Raw genomic sequence first — 14,221 nt, forward strand, 5'->3', positions numbered from 1 at the left:
CTGCAATCACAAATCCCTATTTTTGTAGTGATTTGACTTCAGAGAGAAGGCATAACCTGATAATGATTGATCTGGAGTACTACTCAAATTCCCACAGTTCCCATCATTTAGGATGACACATTATGAGGATTCGGTGCAACATATTCTGGTGTTCACCTGTTGACGTGTTTGTGCAGCATTTACTGTAACAGCCAGGTCACGGCCTCCCTCTGCATTGTTTCTAGCCAGGACATGAGCAATATACATATAGTTTCTGAGCTCCGGAAAAATCGGGAACTCTGCCTACTTCGTCGGAAACCAATCAGCTTCGAGCACCGCCAATGAATCTTGAATCTTAAATCTTTGACAGACACAGACCCACTCGTGTTGATGAAACAGCAGCATTGCAATCACTACACAGTCTCACCCCAAGTAGTCAATTTTTGACTACTCAATTTTTGACACCCCAAGACTGCAATTTTTGACGTCTTGGGTATTCCTTCCACGTCACATTTTGACTATGTCCTCAAAGGCGCCCCCTTGTGGCAGCATAACCTCATTGAGGTTAGGTTTAGGAATAGGTTTAGGGTTAGGCCACATAGTCAAAATGTGACGTGGAAGGAATACTCAAGACGTCAAAAATTGCTGTCTGGTCCAAGGTAGTCGGAAATTGACTACTTGGGGTGAGACTGCGTTGTGCAATCAGCCTGCATAATTTATTCACTTTTCGCGTTTTGATCATGAAAACTGAACCCTAATGTAAACATTGCACTTTCATGGCAACAGTTTTAGAAAATCAAAAAAGCACTACAGTAGGGTGTCATGGTCTGCTGTGCTATAGGCTACTCCTTCTCGTGCCTAACAACACCTGTTAGCCGTGCATGGTAAAAAGCCAACATAACCCCCAGCCTGAATGAGTTTATTGCTCACTTTAGAATGCAGTTGTGCCAACATCTTCATCTGGATAGAATACAGGCCATATGTACCAGATACGGCATAGCCTACTATATGATCCTAAAGCCCTCTTATTCCCAATTTTTAATATAAAGAAATCAAAAAAGGACTTCCTGAGACAGACCTCATGGATAAGAAATTTCAAGTGCTGCGCACATTTCTGCCCATTCTTTTGTTATTATCATATTGGCCAGCTGATAACCTGGCCTGCTTCTGATTTATTTAGGGTTTTTTTCTCCAGAAATCCTCCTCCTCTTTCTCCTCCTCATTCTTCTCTTGAAGCCAAGTGATAATGCTTTCCATCACAATATGGAGTAGGGTTATGCATTTGAAGTTGTGATTTACCTCTGCATGCACTTGGCGGCATTGCCCTTATGGCATTACAACATACAGTATGGTACATGGTACATGTGTTGAGAACAGGGTCATTGCACAAGCATGGGCACCCACACACACACACTCTCTCTCTCTCTCTCTCTCTCTCTCTCTCTCTCTCTCTCTCTCTCTCTCTATCTCTCTCTCTCTCTCTCTCTCTCTCTCTCACACACACACACACACACACACACACACACACACACACACACACACACACACACACACACACACACACACACACACACACACACACACACACATTAGTATGTGGGGGGGTTCACCTCAAGCCCGCATGTAATGATAAACATTGAAGAATAATAGGCATAGGCCGACGGCATCAATCTCTTCACACATATGCGTACGCCATGGCGAGCATAAACTCAGCTGCATGCCATACTGAGAGAATCAGCATGCTGCATTCTCAAACTTTTCATAAAGTTACACAGTTTACTTTAAGGCAGGGGGACCCACGCACCATTTGTAAATGGAGATCTCCAGCCATTGACAGCTCTCCATATGTAGCCACGTCATGCTTTTATTTTTATCTGCCTGCTATTTGCATTACAGTACATGAACATGTTTTCACATGGACTTGTTACGTGAACTTGTTTTTTTTACATTGGTCACTCTTATTGAATAACTGAATGACTTTCCATCAGTGTTTAAGCATCTACACTGCAGCTAGGCCCACAGCTTCTTCTGGCCACACAGTCAGATGTGAAATTCGTGAAAGCAAACAGCTCAAATGTGGAGCACTGCCAGCCACACAGTAGATGGGTCTGAAACTGTGGGTACGAACTATATCTGACTTTGAGATTGAGTTAAGAGCTAAATATTGTGTTCCGCATTAGGCAAGAGGTCTCTACGCTCATCTACGTGACACTAGAGGCACTCATAAATGCAAATTCGGGAACATTCAGAACATGTGTGGCCTGGTGGCAAACTGTGAGTGGGAAACAAAGGAAAGCCTGGTTAGTTGTTTGTGCTGCAATGGCCTGCATGTGAACTGGCTTTAAACTAGACACAGGCACATGCATGCACAATACAATACACAAAACATAATCGCATACATACTACAGAAAACTCCTGTTTCATTAGAATTCCCAAGGGCAACCTCTCGAAACTTCGGGAAGCTAGGGAAATACAACGGGTCTTTGACCCATTCCACTGTAGCCAGCCACCACAACGTTTAATTTCTTCCAGGGATCCTCCCGATTATCGTCAGTAACTGTAACAGTCCTCTTTTCCTACACGGAGCTAGCTGTGTGCATCTTCTTAGGGGGATGGGAGGGGAGGGGATGGGATGGGATGGAGCTACTGTATGCTACTTGAAGTAAAAACAGGGCTTCAGCTAGCTTCTCCTTCTCCTTCTGCATCACATCTCCCTCTGCTCCTGCCAAAGCTACTAGCCACAGACAGAGGGACCCTCCCCTTGTACTTCTATGACTCAACCAAACCAAACTCCCTGAACAATGCCTGCTTTTGAAATCTCAATGGATCTACAGCAGCATATGTTTATTATTACTGTGAGCCTGGTTGCCGCGGAGACCACTCCGCACCTCGCGCGCTACTACAGTACAGTACATGCGCGCGGCACAGCGGCCATTCCTGCGTGGAGTGGAGCTAGCGAGCCGCGTGAGAACTTTCCTACATTGCACAGGACTGGACCGGGACAAAAAAAACGGACCGGGACTTTTTTTTTTTTGGTCGAGTCTGGCCCCTCTCACATACACAGGCTGCTGCCATACTAAATTCTCATTGGCTCACTCTACTTTATATATTGAAGATTGACCAATGGGCCAAAATTGTGGACCAATCCCGGAGAAAAAAAGAACAAAATCGGCCCGTGAGGGCTAGCGACCCATTTGGGAAATGCCCTGTATGCCAGATTACCAGTTCAGCCTTGTTTCTACATGCAAAAAGAGACCACTCACTACTGCCATAATGAACATGTGGGTCTGAGCTGAGGTAGCTCCATTAGCAAGAGAGGCGAGAGAGGGAGTGAGGGAGGGAGGGAGTGAGTGAGTGAGTGGGCAAACTTTTGAGGGCTGCTTTAGTGCAACGGCTACATGAGTCATCACACACAGTCAGTTTTTCCACCCCGGTCCAGGAGCTGGATTTAGCGTCAGGAGAGTCATCATCACTTCCATGATTTTAATAAATGAACAGTCAAAAGGTCCATCTGGAAGAGGTTTTGGTTAGTTTTCTCTCTTTTTTCAAGCAAGTTAGAGTAAACACGGGGAGAGATGACTTTGGAGCAGGAGAACAGAGTACAGCGGTTAAACAAAAACAAAAAAACACAAAAAAATTCTGTTTGATTTTTAATGAGGGGAAAAGTCATAACTTTTTTATACCACACAGTCCTGTATGAATATTACCGAAAAATAGAGGCTCGCGTGTCACGTTTTGAAAGAATCAAAGTGAATGTTCTAGTCTAGTCTAGTCTAGTCTAGTGTGTGTGTGTGTGTGTGTGTGTGTGTGTGTGTGTGTGTGTGTGTGTGTGTGTGTGTGTGTGTGTGTGTGTGTGTGTGTGTGTGTGTGTGTGTGTGTGTGTCTCTGTGTGTGTTGTTTTATTTAAAAGCAGCAAACATGGGGCATCAAATACATTCTGGGTCATTAAACTCATTTTCAAGTCTTGTAAAGTGCAGTAATAACAAGCCAAGCTGCTGGAAACTACCTAAGTATCCAAAAGCTGCAGACCACCTAGTACTCTATCAGCAGTGCTGAGGGGAAAGAAGTGGTATTGATGATCAGGGATACCAAAGGGGTCAGTTATCCCAGGCCCATGGAGAGAGGGGGCCCAGAAATGGTTCATTACATTGTACGCGTTGAGTGGAGGGTCCATTCAGATGAGGTTGTCCCTGGCCTGGCCAAAGCTACCAGCGGCCCTGGAGATGGCTTAAACTCTCTCAAATTAGTCTTCCCTCATGAGCCAAGTAGGACAGCAAAGAAAGCCACCGCAGAATCATTATCCTCCATCATCTGTAAGAGAACACAAATGACCTAACCAACGTTTGATTTAACTCATCCTTTACCAACAGTGAACAGTGACGTATTATAACAAATGTTCTTGCTATAACAAGACGGCTCCTTTCCTCTTTCTTGACCCTTGATTGTATTACTAAAGCTATGCGGAAGCACTTTTAATATTTGGTCAAGTCTTTGTCCGTCAACTGTTGCCTTCCAATGGTGAAACAAGCTACTGGCTGCTACAAGAGGGTCACCCCTCTCAACCTTCGAAAAGCTTGTGAAGATGGCGTTTCCCTCCCGAGAGCACTCTGTCTGCACTAAGTTTGTTTACCTCTGAGCCACTCTACATGCCTGTTGTTTGTTTATGTCGTATTTTGTATGTTGCTTTGGATAAAAGCCTCTTTTGTCGTGGGAGATTTTGTGCAATATTTCTTGACTGCTCCATGATTGGTTCTTGCAAGGTCCAGCTAGAAAGACGTTGGAAGTCAGTGCACATGGAACAAGAGAAAATAATCGGCCCCTACTGTAAATGTGATGTAGCGTTGAAAGTAGAATTGCCTTTGTTTATTCATTTATATAGGGCTTTTTTTCTGTCTGTATTTAATAATAATAATAATAATAATAATAATTGTATTTGTATAGCACTGTGTCATACAAGGCATGTAACTCAAAGTGCTTAACAAATGGGAAAAAACATTGTTAGAGATAGAATTAAAAGGAGAGGAGAGATAGATTTAAAAGGAGAGGTATAGAGGAGAGGCAGAAAAAGCAGGAAGGCAGAGGAAGAAGAGATAGACAGAGAATGTAGAGTCATAAGGTCAACGTAGGTTAGGACCAGGATTCTTAGATGTGTAAGGTCCATAGTGGCTGGGCCTATCATAAGTCATAGATAGTCACACAGAGATTGGGCGCTCAGGTGCGGCCCCTGGTGGCGTTAGGGGTGAGGAAAAACTCCCTTTCGCTTGATTCATAGTTTGTGAGGGGAAAAAAAAGCTCAGTGAGGTCTGAGAAAAAAGACCCCCTGTAGTCAGGAAGAAACCTCAGGCAGAGACCAGCGGCCACCTAGGGGAGCCCCCTGCCAGGGCTGGATTGCGAGTAAAAGGGCGCTGCGGCGCTGGGACACTATGACGTCTTGGCAGCTAGGAGTTGGCAAGGATGAAGAGGTGGGTCTTCAGCTGCTTCTTAAAGGAGTCGACGGAGGTGGCTGATCGGATCTCGATGGGGAGGGTGTTCCATGTCTTGGGCGCATAGCAGGCAAACGCGGCGTCGCCGATCTTCTTCTGCGGGGGGGTGGGGGTCCTTAGCAGCTTGGCATCAGTGGACCTGAAGAGCTCGAGCAGGGGCATAAAAAAAAGAGCATGTCTGAGATATAGCTAGGGGCAAGTCCATTTAATGCTTTAAATACTGTGAGCAGAATCTTAAAGTCGATTCTGTATGAGACCAGGTAACCAGTGCAGGTCTGCCAAGACAGGAGAGATGTGGTCTCTCATTCTGGTTCTTGTTAGGATTCTTGCCGCAGAATTTTGAATGAGTTGCAATTTGTCAATTAATTTTTTTGGGAGACCAGAGAAAAGAGCATTGCAGTAGTCTATCCTACTGGTGACAAAGGCATGAATAAGTTTCTCAGCGTCTTGTCGGGGGCCAAGCGCGCACTTTGTTGACATTTCTAAGATGGAAAAAAAAAAGCAGATTTTGTTATCTTGTTTGATGTGAGGCTCAAAAGCTCAAATCCGAGTCTATGTCCACACCTAGGCTAGTAACCTTATCTTTAATGTGTATGCTTAGGGCCACCTAGGCTTGAGTGGAGTTTTGCACGTTTTTTCTTAGGCCCAATGAGCAACACTTCAGTTTTATCTTCATTTAATTTTAGGAAGTTACTGTTCATCCAATCTGTAATGGCAGACATGCATTTAGTCAAGGCATGAAATGGCAGTGGTTTGGCTAGGCTCGACAGAGATATATAGTTGAGTGTCATCGGCATAGCTATGAAAATCAACATTGTGCTCTCTGATGATGGAGCCCAGGGGCAACATATAGAGAGAGAAGAGGAGAGGGCCCAAGCAACTACCCTGAGCAACTCCAAAAGGCACATCATACTTGTTGGAGACGTATTCTCCGATGGTGACAAAAAACTGTCTTCCTGTAATATATGTTTTGAACCACTCTAAGACGTGACCGGACAAGCCTACCCAAGATTCAAGGCGGTCAATTAGTATGTTGTGGTCTATCGTGTTCAAAAAGGCGGCACTGAGGTCAAGGAGGATAAGTGCTGAAACTTTGTTTGCGGCAGTGTTGAGCCTAAGATCACTTATTATTTTGGTTAGTGCTGTTTCGGTGCTATGGTTGGCTCTAAAGCCCTGATTGGAATTTTTCCAAGATATCATTCCCAGCCAGATGTTGATTAAGCTGTTTAAATACAACTTTTTCTAGTACCTTGCTTTATAAAGGGGAGGTTTGATATAGGTCGGTAGTTGTTTAAAGAATTCTGATCTAAATTTGTCTTTTTTAGGAGTGGCTTTACCATGGCTGTTTTGAATGAGCTTGGAAAAATGCCTGTAAGCATAGAGGTGTTAACAATTTGCAGTAAAGGTTGCTGCTAAGCAACCAAGTACGTTTTTTAGCAGATATGTAGGGATCGCGTCAAGGCTGCAGGTAGACTGCTTACTTTCCCTGACTAATTTAACAGAGGTCGTCCTCTGTAATTGGACAAAACTTTTGGAAGCTCTCAGGTCTCCTAGGGGGGTTTAACCCTCCCCTCGGTGTATCGCCTGAGTGGGCGACAGAGGTTGCTGCGTTTCCACCTTGGATGCCTTCTCTAATGTCGGCAATCTTTTTATTAAAAAATCTAGCAAATTCCTCGCACTTGGCATTTGATGCTGCATTTAGGTTGTTATTGCTATGTGTTGGATTAAGCAGGTGGTCAATAGTGGAAAAAAGAACTTTCGCATTATGCTGGTTGTCTGTTATGATTTTGGAAAAATATGCTTTTCTCTCTGAGCGTACCGCATTATTGTAGGAGGAGATCTCATCCCTAAGGGATTGTCTGTGGACTTCTAATTTAGTTTTCCTCCAAAGACGCTCGGTTACTCTGCATTTTCTTTTTAAGGCTCTAAGTGAGTCATTCATCCAAGGTGAATACCTAGCTCTGGTTCTTGTCGTCGTTCTAATTGGAGCTATGTTATCTAGAATTCCTCTTAAGTTGTTGTATTTGATAGCGATAGTGAAGAGATGACAGGAAACTAGTGGGAGTGAGAGATGGGACAGGGCCTTGGTCGAACCTGGGTCCCCATGGGCATGCAAGCCCAAATGTGGGGGGCTTATCGTGTTGCCTTTATAACATACAGTACATGCCATTCAGTCTATGGAAGTCTGTTTGAAGGTCATAGCCAAATAATGGTGCTTATTGAACTCATGTTGTGCCTTCCCGGATCCTTCAGCTATAGGCCTTCTGCATTTTCAAAATCAAAATACCAGTAAATAATCCAAGTTTTCAAAGAAGCTATGTCATTCAAGCCTGGTGTCACATTCTACGGAACATCATGAAAAACATGTTGGTCATTCAATATGTAGTGTCTCTTCTTGTTTTATGTTTTGGTTGATGTGTGACAGGGGAGAAAAAATAACGTTCCCTGCGGTTGTCAGGGGGTTCATTGTATAGATTTGTGGAAGTACAGTATGACCCAACATCTGGTTCTCCTTTGGAGCCTTTCCACAGTAAATGTCATAGTGTAAATTCAACATTTAGAGAGAGTACACTATGGGTGTTAAATATGACTCTCTGGGTGTTGAAACACTGCAGCATTTATATTTGTGTATGGTGTGGTGTGTGGTGTGTCATAGTGTGGTGAGACTGGTTTAAAAAAAAAAGGCTGCTCCACTGAGGCTTTATTCCCCTTCAACAGAATGCTCACTTCCACCGTTAATACCTTCCCTTTACAAAGTAAAGGACGCAGTGTTAATTCAACGCTTATATGGTATGTTCCACACTTTGGATGCTAAATTAGACACACCCAGTGTTGAATTAACTCTAGTGTGTAGTGTGGCATGGTGAGACGTGCTGTTTCACTGAGGCTTTCCCCATGTATTCCCCTTCTACAGAATGCCCTCTGTCTCCAGCTGTGTCATCCTGATGCCTGTCTCTCCTCAGCAACACCCATGGCCACACCAGTGCACCGTAACCATGGTGACAACCAAATGGTAAACACAACAGTGATTGTTGCAGGTATGACTTTTCATTCTATGCTGTATTATAAACAGAAGATCCGACCTGAGTGCAAATAATGAACTACCGTATGTGGAGTTTGGTCACCCTCTTCTGAAATGGGCCAACAAGACTTGAGAAAGAGATTTGGCTTGCTATGTGAGTCAAAATCTCTCTGCAGATAGCTAAGTCAGAACCAGAAAGCAATGTTGACACTAAACCTGAGGAAAACTCTAGTTTTTAAAACAGTCTTAGTCCTGCGGTGAAAGAGGTCACAGTTGGCTGGTTCTACCACAGTAAACTGTTTACTTTTCGAATACTTTGAGCTCTTCCTGAAACTTCATCAGACTGACTCCTGATCCATCATCACAGCTAATTATACACAGTACAGGAACACATGCTGTCACCGTTGAAGGAGACTGAGGAGCCACACAAACTCACACAACAGCCGGCAACAACATGGGAGCCGCGTTTCAACTGCGGCAATGGCGTCCCAATAAAACGGCATTTAGCCCAAACATGCTACTACAGCGTGTAATCCCCCAAGCCGTTGACAATGTCACCAATGGGTCAGTGACGAGTCGTCAGAACAATCACAGGGCAGACAGACCCTTAGATCCTCCTGCGCCACATCTGTGTGCGATTGAGACACAAATGGCAGAGGATCTCTGCGCTGGACCCCGTAATCCCACTCTCATCCTGCGCACATGTGGAAACCTAACCTAACCGAAGGGCTGTCTGTCATTGTGCCAAAGCTGCGAAATACGTTTCCACTGAAGAGAAGTGGCCTGCCAAATCCTCACAGAGGCCATGCAGGCTCAATAAGCCTGGGAGTGCAGCCACTGTGCTGTACTGTTCTGGGCCCTCTGACTGACTGGCTGTCCCATTGGGAATAGGAGAGTCCTCGTTTTAGAGTGAGGAGTCTACACCTACAGTACAACACCTTAAATCCTTTTGTGTATATTTTTTTCCATGGCAGAACTACGTTTTGACCATTAGGGTCTTCTTACACACACAAAAAACGGGTTTCAAGTGTACAGACACCTCAGTCTAAAACTTGAATCGGCCCTTTGTCCTGCATCTTAACCTGGGATGTGCATAGTCCTCCTTCTTTTTTTTTATTAGTCTTTTTAGTGTTTTTTTTTTACTTATGATAGGACTGTGACAGAGGGACAGGAAAGGAGTGGGGAGAGACAGACAGGGAAGGACTGGCAAATGACCCAGGCCGGAATCGAACCCTGGTTGCCGGTGCCTAGGTAGTAACCTAGTGCCCTAGGCCACGGTAGGTTGGGTTCCTTCTCACCTGATAGTCCTCCTCACAGCAGCACAGCCCAGTGCCATTAGCTGACCTAGAGCCGCTGGTGCTGTTAGATATTTTGGGGCCCATGAAAGATTAAACATTTAGAAAAGTAATAATAACAATACATACACGTAAGTTTTATATTGCACTTTTTTTCATCACACTCAAAGGTGCGTCAAAGAAACTGGATCTAACCAAGAAGCGTCATTTTGTTTCTTTTCCGGTATCCACTTTATGTCGGGTGAACGCCCCTTTAGGAGACCTTCGGTTAGGAGACCTTCAGAGTCCTGAGGTTGAGAATCAATTAAGTCCCCTTAGCGCTGTAGATGGCGGTAGCGCACGTCTTGCGCAAACACTTCAAAAAGAGAAGAAGAAGTAGGGGACAACGCCGCCTTAGGAGACCCAACTTTTTCACACGCTTTTGCATTGAGTGGGCGTGTTTTGCTTTATCTTGGTTTGATTCAGTATTTTTGGGTGCGTTACAGGTAATACCAACGATTTTCAATATGGTAGCCCAAGATAAGTCAAAGCACTTGTCACCAATGCAACAAAGTGGAATCAAGTCTGGTCTCCTAAATGGGCACGGCTTTCCATTGAACTCCATTATTTCTCCCAGTCTCCTCTCCTAAAGGGGCATGGCTGCCATAGGATTGCAGTTAAGAGTAGTGACCTCATCATAAGCATACCAACGCGCCCCACCAAACAGCACAATGTTAAAGATTATGAAAACAACATGGCCCAATAATATTTACGATAATAGTTGGCCAAACAATCATTTTTTGTACGATTAATGTCCAACTTCCAAGAATGATGTGAGGGCTTCCATTCACAATAGGCCTTCCCAATACCCTCTTCATTTGTAACTGAGTGTCCATTGCTTGGTTGGCACCGATTACCAAAACTTTGCATCGCACTTAGACTGTTACTACAGTATACTACAAAGTACGGCTGTATATTATCATGCAGACGTTTAGGATGACTACGGAACAACACATTATTTCACTGCATGATACATTATGATTGAGAGATGCAGTATTCAAACCATAAAATATAGTAGGCCAAGTATTTACAAGGTTTGTGTGCTTTTTGATACAAGGGAACATTTGCCGAGAAAAAGACATTGGTTCTAAAGGGCCGTACACACACATCGCTGCTAAGTACTCGCTCAGCGAATGAACTCAATAGAATGTCAATGTGTTCCAGCAACACTAGCAGGCGAGTAGGCGAGTACAGTACAAGCGATGCGATGTGGGCGGATCCCGAGTTGAAAATATTTTATCTTCGAGCGAGGCGAGTAAGCGAGCAACCAATTGGAAGGCAGAGTTAGGTACTTCTCGCCTGTTCATTGGCCGTTAAAGCCGCGGGAACTTTCAGCGAACGTTCCATGAAAGAGAGGCGAGTAGGCGAACAAGCGAGAAGCTAGCAAATAGCAGTGATGTGTGTGTACGGCCCTTTAGACCAAGGCCCTCATATACAGTACACTAGTACTACATGTAGTCCTCTCGAAGTCATATGACGAATAAACAAAGCTATGCACACAATGTCTATTGAGGGGTGGGCAATTATTTTGACCCAAGGGCCACACTGGGTTTAGACTATTGACCGAAGGGCCAGATGTCACAGGCAACTTGCTGGCTATTTCATTCATTGTAATGACATGTAAGCTGAATCAACATGTCTTGAGTTGCCATGCAAAATTGCTCTGCGGATATCACTTTGCATTTAAAAGTTGTCTTTCTTGTAAAGAAAATGGCTGGCCACTGTGACAAAAAAATACAGTGAATGGAATAAAACTACAACATACATAAATAATATTTCAACCAGGTTCTGTCATGATTCTAGAGTAGTTGTGAGTCAGAACACAATTCAAGTCATGCATGCTTGAATGCGGGCGCTCGAGGTCAAGAAATACATTCTAGTGCTGCTCCCTACGTACTGCACAATAAGAATACCTTATTATCCGTAAGATTCTTTTTTGCAATACTCCCATAGGCCTATACTTAAAAGCAGATAATAGCATACAGTGATGTCACTTTCTATAAACCAATACAATCAGTTAAAAAAACAAATAAAAAAGAACAACAAAAAAACAGATAAATTGTAAAGGCAGCACTATATTTCAAGCAGGTTTCCTGCCATGGTTCTGGCCCAAATTCTGGAGTCATATTTGAGCGTTGAGCGTGTTTTGAGTCAAGGCACGTTTGCGAGTCACACATGCTCAGCTGCAGGTGTTTGAGGTGGAGAAAAAACAGCTTCTCCCACTTTCTCTCTTTCTCTCTCTCTTTCTATTTCTCTGTCACTCTCACTCTCACACACATCGATAAATTATTTCACTCTTCACATTTCTCTCTCTCTCTCTCTCTCTCTCTCTCTCTCTCTCTCTCTCTCTCTCTCTCTCTCTCTCTCTCTCTCTCTCTCTCTCTCTCTATCCCTCTCCCTTTGCACTTGTGCTGCATGTCAGCAAATAGCTGTCCAGAAATGTGGTGAACCTTAACAGTCTAACCTTCTCCTGCTGTTGGGGCCTGCGGTCCTGATGCGATCCATCGGGGGCTACATAAGGACGGTGCTCAAATAAATGGAGAATCTGGGGAACAATTAGGCCCATGCTTGGGTGGGGGGAAGTGATTACAGAGATAGGAATCTGCAGGGAAGTTCAAGTGGCTCTTAAGCCCTTATGCAAATGGCTTTATCGACACAACACACATAGCCTAGAAATAGACGCCCCTAGCGGCCGCCAATTTGCTGTAGGGGTTTAGCTCGCTAGGCTACAACACACAAGAAGTGTATTACCATCAGTGGATGTGTTGGCAGCCACGAGGCCACAGTGGATATAGAATAAAAGATTATGTCACAAAGAAGAAAAAAGAAACGTTAAAAAAATGTGAATACGGCATCATTATCTGCATGTTGCTCTACGGTTTATTGAAAAAGTTGAAAGTTGAAAAAGTGTTTCTCTGAAGATGAAACATGAATGTGAAGCCACAAGGGAATGTCAAACCATTTGAACGTGAGTCACCAAACAAACAGTCAAACTGGGCTGATATGGACATCAAAAATGTTGTAATTTCCTTTTGTTTTGCCTGGAGACCGATTTCTGATTGGCAGGCCCAGGAAAAGGAGGTCTCGCTCTTCCTGAAAATGGCAGAAAAGTTTGAATGTTTCAGGTCATGTACAGTATAGTATGCATTTAATGAATGTATCTCCTCATGTCCTTATGTTACTCGTGACACATAATGCACATTTTGATGTTAAGTGAAAACGACTCCTTAGAAGTGTTGGCCATGAAACATGAAAGCTACAAAACCACACATATGTCCACGAGACCCTACTTTATTGTTGCTGAATGTTTGATTTGGGTCCCGATTCAACCAATCAGACATTGCGGCTCTGCAGGAGACTTGGTATCAAGCTGAGCGGGGTGAACCAATGGCTGTAATAAATAATCATTATACTGTATACAGTACAATCATTGGGGAGAACTAGCCAAAACATTCATGGTCCGCTGGGAGTTTTAACTGCCAATTCTTCCTCCCCTACAACACACCACTAGTCTAATGAGGGTCAATACTGGTTCTTTGGAACAAAACAGTAGGAACCTTTTTCTACTCTATGGAAATATTTTAGTTAAAGAACTATTCGGCTCCTATATATGCAATACTATATCCCACAATTACCCTCAGAGAACCTTTTTGTATGTGAAGAACTGAAGAACCCAGTTCTCCCTCTCTATAGAACCATTAAGACGTGAAAGGCTATAAAACACAAGCTGAGCTATGCAAAGTGGTCAAAAGACAGATGGTCCCCTGGGAATGTGAACGGCCTCTTTTCTCTCCCCAGCAGCACACCACTGACAGCCTGTGGCTCGGCAGAGGCAACTCCAGCTCTGTGCTGCAGACAGAGTTCGAAACCTCTACCTCGCCATTACTTCCATGGAACAGTTCACCTTGTCGTCCACTGTGACTTATTTAATGGGGGGTCAGTACTGGTTCTTACATTACATTACATCACACATAGCTGATGCTTTTATCCAAAGCGCCTTACAGGCCTTTTAAGGTACAGGGTATTGGTTACCGTCCCTGGAGCTGTGTGGGGTTAGGTGCCTTGCTCAGGGACACTTCAGCCATGGATGAAGGTGCTGGTAAAGGGGAGATTTGAACCTGCAACCCTCTGATCTAAAGGCCAGCACTCTACCATTCAGCCATGGGTGCAATAAATTAAAATAATCTTTTTCAACGCTCCGTGGACATTCTTTATTCAACTATTTGCCTCCAACATTACATTGCTATGTCCAGTATGATCTTAAGTTCTGAAGAACCATTTCTGATGTGAAGGACAGTTATCAAGGTGTAATAGTAGGTTCATGGAACCGTCCAGCGATTAAAAAACACATTTAAAGACACTTTTAAAACCTTTAAAACCCTGTACTGTAGTTTGGGGTCTTC

The sequence above is a fragment of the Engraulis encrasicolus genome, chromosome 13 (assembly GCF_034702125.1).
Source record: "Engraulis encrasicolus isolate BLACKSEA-1 chromosome 13, IST_EnEncr_1.0, whole genome shotgun sequence".
Taxonomy (NCBI): domain Eukaryota; kingdom Metazoa; phylum Chordata; class Actinopteri; order Clupeiformes; family Engraulidae; genus Engraulis; species Engraulis encrasicolus.